The 8,630-nt window shown below is 36.0% G+C and overlaps 1 non-coding gene across 1 annotated transcript; it reads right to left on the bottom strand.

Annotated features, from left to right (window-relative positions):
- Positions 1 to 2,477: 2,477 nt before the first annotated feature.
- On the bottom strand, positions 2,478 to 2,584 carry LOC131175622 (small nucleolar RNA R71). The gene has a single exon (XR_009145817.1). It is a non-coding gene; the product is annotated as a small nucleolar RNA R71 (small nucleolar RNA).
- Between the last annotated feature and the right edge of the window lie 6,046 nt (positions 2,585 to 8,630).

The raw sequence follows: 8,630 nt of genomic DNA, 5'->3' as shown, positions 1-8,630 counted from the left end.
TAATTAGTGGATGAAGGAAATTAAGCACAAGTAAAGTATGTGTTTTTCAAAAATTCTTCCCCTTAATGTACTTCTCCTTTCAAAAACAATTTATGCCTCAATAACTAAACTTTGGAGAGCACATAAGAGAGGTTTTGACACAATGAATGCAATACCTGATACATGCATTTTGCATAGTCATTTAGGTTTAATTTCATAGCAATTTTATTTATTTGTTAGTCACTTTTAGCTAATTTTATTAGTTATTTAGATAGTTTTTCATAATTGTCAATTTTTGAATTAAACTGTAATTTTTGCTTTATTTTGTAGGTAAAATAGTATTTTTCAGAGACTAAAAAGAAATTATGCCAGTGAGGAGTGATTTCTATAGCCAAAGATGTCAAAAACAAAGCTTGAAAGTTGAAGAATGCAGTGGACGAATTGTGCATAACTTGTCGCATAAGTTGTGCAGTTCTACACAGGGAGAAGAAACAATTTTTCATTCCTGCCGAAATCTACATAAGTCACTGCATGACTTATGCAGAATTACTCCTTCCTTATGCAGCTTCACACAGAGGGCTCAAAACCTGCTGAAAACTACATAAGGGCCTGCATAACTTATGCATTCCACTTATGCAGTTTCATAGAGTCTTCATAATGAGCTGGCAGAAGATTCCCTCATGAAAACTAAACCTCAAACACACCATTTTAGGGCTACTTGTTAGAAAAAAAGATATAAATATGCCCTTATCTCATTTTAGAAGGGGAGGAGACAAAAAAAGGAGCAGCAGCAGGGGAAGAGTTAGAAAACAGAGCAAAAACGTCACCTCTCCATTTCTAACCTAGATTTGGAGTTTTCTTCTCTTATTCCCTATTTCCTACCTTTCTTGTATTGGGTTTCTTAGTTCTTAGTTTAGATTTAAGATTTATTTCCATATTAACTCAGAATTTCTCGTAAATATTATGGATAATGAGTAATTTTCATTAGATTCTGGAGTTGGGATGTAATATTTGAGATATTTTGTGGATTTTGATTGGGTAATTCATATTTTGTGGTTTTAATGAAGTTTTATTCATTTCTTGTGTGCTCAATGACATGCTTAGTGTAGGATCCCATTAAGTATTGTTCTTAATCCGTGGTTGAAGCACCGAAAGGAGAAAACCTTGTGATAGATAATTAAGAAATTGGACTTAATTAACTTATATTTAGAAATAGACTAAGGATTAAGAGGATTTACAGATTAATTAAGGAACTTAATGGGCCTTGATTAATTTTAACTCCACGAAAGTAGGATTAGATTGATTAAGGCACTCTTTGTCTCACTCAAAAGAGTTTTCAAAGGATTTAAGGATTAATCTCCTTAAAACCCGTAAATTCCATAAGATTGGATGACCAATTTAATCCCAAAATAGCTTGAATATGAACTCTCAAACTCTGGAATCGCTCTTTTATCATTATTAATTTCTAATCAAATTTAATTACTTGCCATTTTAAATCTTGCCATATTTCAATTTGCTTATTTTAATTTGATGCAAATTTAGTTAAATCTTTACATTGTTGAATAGATTATTAATTTTACACATATAGATTTCACACTTCAATATCTATCAATTTATTGCTTTAATTTCAAAAATAGTTCAAATTAGTCAATTTTTATATCAAAAATTCGATCATTAACACAACTCCTCATGGGAACGATATCTTTTCTATATTACTTGTACGACCAGTGCACTTGCGGTTGGGCCACATCAAGTTTTTGGCGCCGTTACCGGGGAGTTGTTTGTTTAAGATTGAATTCTTGATTATTTTAGTTGTTTATAGTTTTTTTTTTTTTAAACTTTTGTTATCTTTTCATTTTTTGTGTTTGTTTGTTTTTTTTAGGTACTCTTAATCTTTTATGAGAAGAGCTAGAAGCACAAATGACACATCCATATTGTTTAATCCTGAAATTGAGAAATTTTGTAGAGCCAACAAGAAAGAAACCAGAAAAAGGAAAGTAGCCTTGAGAGCAACTGAAATTGAAGCAGAAATGGCTGATGAAAGAATTAGAATTGGTGGTGGTAATGCTGGAAATGATCGAAACAATGAAAATGCAGCCCAAGGTGAAGAAGTTGTAAATGCTAATGTGCCTAAGGGAAGTATGATGGATCATGCATTTCCTCATTTTGATGATTTGAGAGAGAGTATAGCAAGACCAAGAATTGATGCAAATAGCTACAAGATGGATTTTGGGGTTCTTCAAATGATTCAAAATTCCTAATTTAGTGGACATCCTTCAGAAAATCCACACACACATCTAAAGAAGTTTGCTATGATTTGTGATATGCAAAAACAACCTGGAGTATCTGATGATGCAGCAAGATTGAAGCTATTCTCATTCTCTTTGAAGGATAGAGCATTGGATTGGCTTGATTCTTTACCTCATAACTCTATTATAAATTGGGAGCAACTCACTGATGCATTTCTTGCACAATATTTTTCACCTAGAAAAACTCAAGAATTGAGGAATCAAATGACAGCTTTCAGACCAAGAGAAGATGAAACTCTCTATGAATCATGGATGAGATGGAAGGAATTAGAGAGACAATGTCCACATCATGCCATTCCAAAATGGATGATAAATCAGAATTTTTACACCAATGTTACTCCGGCAATTAGAAGGATTATTGATGCTCAAACAGGAGGAGAATTTATTATGAAACATGAAGATGAAGCTTATGAGCTATTGGAGAAAATTGCAAAGAATACTCATCTTTGGAGTAGTCCAAGAGGACCAGCTCCAACTCAAAAGAGGCAAGCTGCTGGAATGTATGACCTTGATCCATTCAACATGATTAATGCAAAGTGTGATGCATTTACAAATGTTTTGGCAAAGAAAATGGAAGATTTAAGTATGTTGGTTAGTTCATCATCATCTAGAAGTTCACAACAAGTTGCTTATGCAGAAGGAATTACCAGTTGTGGAGTAGACTATGGAGAGCAAGCTACATATATTGGTAATTATGGAAACAAACAAATGGGGAATCCTTACTCTCAAACTTATAATCCATCTTGGAGGAATCATCCCAACTTTTCATGGGGAAATCAAAAAAATCAGGTCCCAAATCAGAATCTTCAGCCACAACAGTAACAAGGAATTCCATATTAGCAAAATAGGCAACCATTGCCTAATTTTTAGCAGAAAAACATGAATCCTCCACCAAAACAGCAAGAACAAAGTTCCACCACAGAAGCTTTATTACAACAAATTCTTGCTAACCAAACTAAGCATGATGAAGAGATGAGAGAGATGAAAGCAAGGCTGGAACAGATGCAAACACATAACAGAATGTTAGAAAATCAGATTTCACAACAAGCATCTTCCTCAGGTACTAAGTCTTTTGGAAAACTCCCAAGTCAACCGAAAAACCCAAGAGAGCAGTTTCAAGCTATTACTTTAAGAAGTGGGAAGGTTGTAAACAATGAGAAGAGTGAAAAAAATGAGAAGAGAGAAAAAAGTGAGAAGAGAGAAAATGAGAAAGAAATTAATGAAAGTGAAAAACAAGAAAGTGAGAAAGAAAGTGCAGAAAAAGGTAAAGAGAAAATTGAAGAGAAGGAAGAGAAGTATATACCTCCAGAGCCTTACAAACCACAACTTCCCTTTCCACAAAGATTTCAAAAGGCTAAGCTTGATAAGCAATTTGGGAAGTTCTTAGAGGTTTTGAAGAAGTTATACATAAATGTGCCTTTCATTGATGCTCTTTCACAAATGCCCTCTTATGAAAAATTCTTAAAAGAAATTCTCTCAAACAAGAGGACTTGAAGACCATGAAACTGTAGCTTTGACAGAAGAATGTAGTGCCATACTCCAGAAGAAACTTTCTCCTAAGATTAAAGACCCCGAAAGTTTTTCAATTCCATGTCATATTGGAGAGTCGTGTTCTACAAAAGCTTTATGTGATCTAGGGGCTAGTGTTAGCCTTATGCGCCTCTCCATTTATGAGAAGCTCAATATGGGAGATCTTAAGCCAACGCACATTTTTCTTCAGTTAGCTGACAGATCAATTAAGTATCCTGAAGGGATTTTGGAGAATATGCCTTTGAAGGTTGGGAAGTTCTACATCCCAGTTGACTTTGTCATTTTGGACATGGAAGAGGATTCTCATATGCCAATCATTTTGGGGAGGCCTTTCCTAGCTACAGCTGGCGCTTTGATTGACGTAAAAGGTGAAAAGCTTACTCTTAAAGTCGGAGAGGATCATTTAGTCTTCAACATTGGCAATGATAAGAAGAAGCAACATGAAGATATAGACTCTTGTTTGAGAATTGATATAGTTGATGAGCTAGTAAAAGAGCACTTTAGAAAGAGCTATCCGAAGGCTTCTCTTGAAAGTTGTCTTATCCATGAAGGGAGTATCAATGATGAAAATCCAAAAGAGGCTGCATTTGCACAACATTTGAATAGTAATCCACCTTGTCCTATGGCACCAATCTTTCAAGTTGAGTAAGTGGAGAAAACTGAAGTAAAGCAACCATCTCTCAAAGAAAAAGATGCACCAAAGGTTGTCAAGAAAGAAATGGTCTGATTTTTAGACAAAGCATCAAGGATCTTCTCATGTGATGGAAAGAAAATGAAGTGTAGATTCATTGAAGCACCTATTGGAAACAGAGCCAATAAATTCCAATTCTAGCCACCATGAAACATGACAAGAGTCTAGCTAAGGACTATAAATTAGCGCTCTTGGGAGGCACTCCAAGTTTTTTTATTTTGCTTTTGTTGATTTACTTTTATTTGCATTACTTTAGTTCTTGTCTTAAATCTCCCCAAATTCAATTTTTGACATTGTTGAATTTTATCTTTTGTAGATGTATTTCAATGGATGAAGATTGTTGCACTATTGGGGAGTAACTCTTAATCTGAAATTTTATCCATTAACTCTCCCAAGATTGGTTTAACTTCATTGCTTCCTGTGCAGGACCCCTTCTTGGCTTATGCAGAAAAAATTTTTCAGCAAAAAAAAAAAAAAAAGGTTTGCAGCATATGCTATTTTCTTCTTTGTTGAGGTTGGGTGTGTACCTTTTATGTATTTGTGCTTATCATGTTAATATGATGGTAAGTGGGTCATTTTAGTGGTTTTGAACTTATTTTGGTTGTGTGATTCAATGTGCACTTGCTGCATTTTTATTGGCATAACTTGGAGAGTCTATTTTCTTTTGAGGATAAGTGCAACTTTATGCATATTTTTATTGAGCTTTAATGTGCTAGAATGTTAATTTGCAGGGTTTGAGTTGAAATGGCATAATTCACAAATGTCTCTTATGCAGAACTTACTTCTACAAACTTGTATGGTGCAATTGTGATGGATCCTACATAATTTGATGTGTTTTTTATGATAATTTCTCATGATTTATGCTTCACAGGGTTACATTTCTTCATTCTCGTATATTTTTCAAATTTGCAAAGCATTTTTATTGTAATATGAATCTTGTTGAAATGTGCATAATTAACTGCAAAACTTATGCAGCTTTCAGGTCTCAATTTTTTCCATTTTTCTTTTCTGCCAAAAACTGCATAAGCTCTTGCATAACTTATGCAATCCTGCATAACCAAATTTTTGCCATCTCATTTCTTGCCGAAACTGCATAAGAGAGTGCAGAACTTATGCAATTCTGCACTGCCACAATTTTTGTCATTTTTCATTTCTACCAAAAGTTGCATAAGTGTGTGCATAACTTCAAATCCTGCGTTTTCATTTTTGCCAATTTCTGCATAACCAAGTGCACAACTTATGCACTATTGCATAACCAAATTTCTAGGATTCCCATTTCTGCCGAAACTTGCATAGTTTATAAGTTATGCACTTTTGCACGACAAACTTTTCAGACTCCCCATTCTTGCTAAAACTTGCATAAGAACCTGCATAACTTATGCACACCCATTTTCCCCTTATGCAGAAAATCACACGTTCTGTGCAAATCAAAATTTTCGGCACACCCCATTTTCCCACCTCCCACTTCTCGTCGTTTCTGTTCACAACTACCCTCATTTTCATTTTTCTCGGTACCAATCCCTCACCCCCTACCTTTTCACCGACCGATACCCTAACTTCCCCTTTATCTCTTTTATTTTCTTCTTCCCTCCTCCATTCCCACCATCGTCGACCACCACTATGGAAATCCCTCCCCCTTCCCCTCAAGGCTCTTCTCTCCAAGTCATGCCCCTGGCAATGCAAGCCCCCAATCCCGATTCTCCTCCACAATAAACCCTTCCACCTCCTCCTACATCCACCTATAAAAGGAGAATCCGATCTAAATCAACTCGACCCATGGCATTTGTACCACCTCCTGCAAAATGCAAGGACCTACCTGCTACTCCACTTTCTAAACCTACACCCCAAAACCCCAGAACTTTGGCTTCCACATGACAAGGGGTTGGTGTTTCTACCTTTGCCCCACAAGCCAAATCTCCCTCCTCTAGCAAGAAGCAACCTTCAGCAGCGGCAACACAGGTATCCAAATTACCTTGGCCTCTACCTGGTGCAACCCATAAGGCAACTTTTAAGAGGTTAAAGGACAGAAAAGTGCAACCCACTAGGTACATTTTTGCAGATGCCCTCTGATCTGTTGGTTTATTTGATAATGTAGTTGCCTACCTTGATGGTCTAGGTTGGATGGAATTTGTGCATAAACAATAATTAGTTTATCCAGCCCTAGTTTTGGAATTTATTTCCTCATTTTCTACTACTTTGAAATTGCATGAGATAGGTTACAAGCTAACTATGAAATTTAGGTGCTTGGGGCAAAATAGAGAGCTATCATTAAACCAATTTCACAGTATCTTAGGGTTTGCTATTGATGGATTGTTTAGGGTCCCATATACAGGCATAGAGGCAGCAAATAAAGGTGTTTGGAATGCTGTTCAGTTTTGGAGAAATATTACAAACCAATCTCAGGATTTTTATGCTGGCAGATCCAAGACCTCCTAAATAATAGACCCAGCACTTAGATTTATCCATAGGCTTATTACTAGCACTATCTTGGGCTGAGGGACTAGTTCTGGTGATATTGGAAAATCTGACTTGTTCATGCTATGGTGTGCTTTTCACAAAGTCAAAATATCTCCTGGTTACTTCTTCTGTGAACATGTGTTGCACATTGCTACCAAATCTGTAGGTGATATAGTCATGGGTGGGCTCATAACTATTATAGCTAAACAATTTGGCTTTGATCCGAAAGAGCATCCTCTACCAACACTTTCAGAAACTCTATATTTTAATGCTACTCACTTATACAATACTGGATTTAGTTTGCTACCATCTGACACTGCACAACCAGTAGCAGATACAGGACCATCTGCACAACCAGAGGCACAATCTGCACTAGCAGTCCAACAGCCTTCTGCTGAACCTGCACCACCTACTCAGTCTGCACAGGATACCCCAGCAGAATCTGCACAGCCAACACCATCTGTAGCTAGACCCTCTTCCTCCACAGCACCTCCTCCCGTCTACACTAAAGCCTTATTCACTTATCTTGAGAGGCTTAGTATTTATTCTGCATAGCCTGTGCAGCTTCCTTATCCATCACCATCATCTTTTAAATTCACATTTTAGATGCTAAAACACTGCTCTATACCAGGTAACTCTTTCTTTTTGCTTTTAAATTTAACTATTCCTCTATGCTTTGAGTTTTCATGCTGCACTACCTTAGACATTGAGGACAATGTCCAATTTTGAGTTTGGGGGTGTGCATTTTGATTTTTGCTGCATTTTTTTTTTCACATTTTGAGTATAGGAACATCTCATCCCATTCCATTTATATATATATTGTAAATATTTTACATACACATCCATACATACATATACATAACACATTCACATATACATTATACATCACTTAGAAATTATACACATTGCATACTGTAACACCCCTATTTGCATAGCCTGGTATTTCACTGTTTCGGTGATCGGTGTCAGTCCGGACAATTAAAGGGATTAGAACCACACTTAAGACAACTAGATAACCTATAAACACAAATAATTAGTAATTGCCAATTAGTTAAGTATAAATAAGAAAAACAGAACATAAGAAGTTAAACGAGCCGAGAGTCACAGCGATGGGTAACCTTCTTGGGAAGGACTGTGAAGTCATTTTAAACTCAAATTTTGAACCATAAAATGTGATGCTGCTGTCCTTAGGACCCTTATGAACACAGTGGAAAAGAGAAAATCACTAAAAAGAACTGTTAAGCCAGTCAAATAATTAGGTCAGGGAGCCGGAAGAAATATGGAATTAATTGCAAACCGGGATGAACTAGCGAGGGGCAATTTGGTCAATTGACCCCGAGAGCTGACTCCTGATCTAACTGTCAAATAAAATCGGAGAAAAGAAAATTTTAGAATCGGGAATTATATTAAAGAACTAATAGAAAAAAAAAAATGAAAAAGGTGTAGGAAGATGACATCATGCATGACATCATGCATGATGCCATAAATCCTATAATTAATAAATTAAATTAAATGGATTTTTGGGGTCTTCCATAAGAAAAAATAAATAAAAGAAAGGAAAAAAAAATTCATTGTCTTCTTCTTCCCTTCTAAGACGTTTTCTCTCTCCCTTAGCTCTCTCTCTCAAACTCCATTAGAGCTCTTAAGTCAAGCTTCATAAACCT

The sequence above is a fragment of the Hevea brasiliensis genome, chromosome 17, assembly GCF_030052815.1.
Source record: "Hevea brasiliensis isolate MT/VB/25A 57/8 chromosome 17, ASM3005281v1, whole genome shotgun sequence".
NCBI lineage: Eukaryota > Viridiplantae > Streptophyta > Magnoliopsida > Malpighiales > Euphorbiaceae > Hevea > Hevea brasiliensis.
This window is presented reverse-complemented; position numbering and strand designations above follow the sequence as displayed.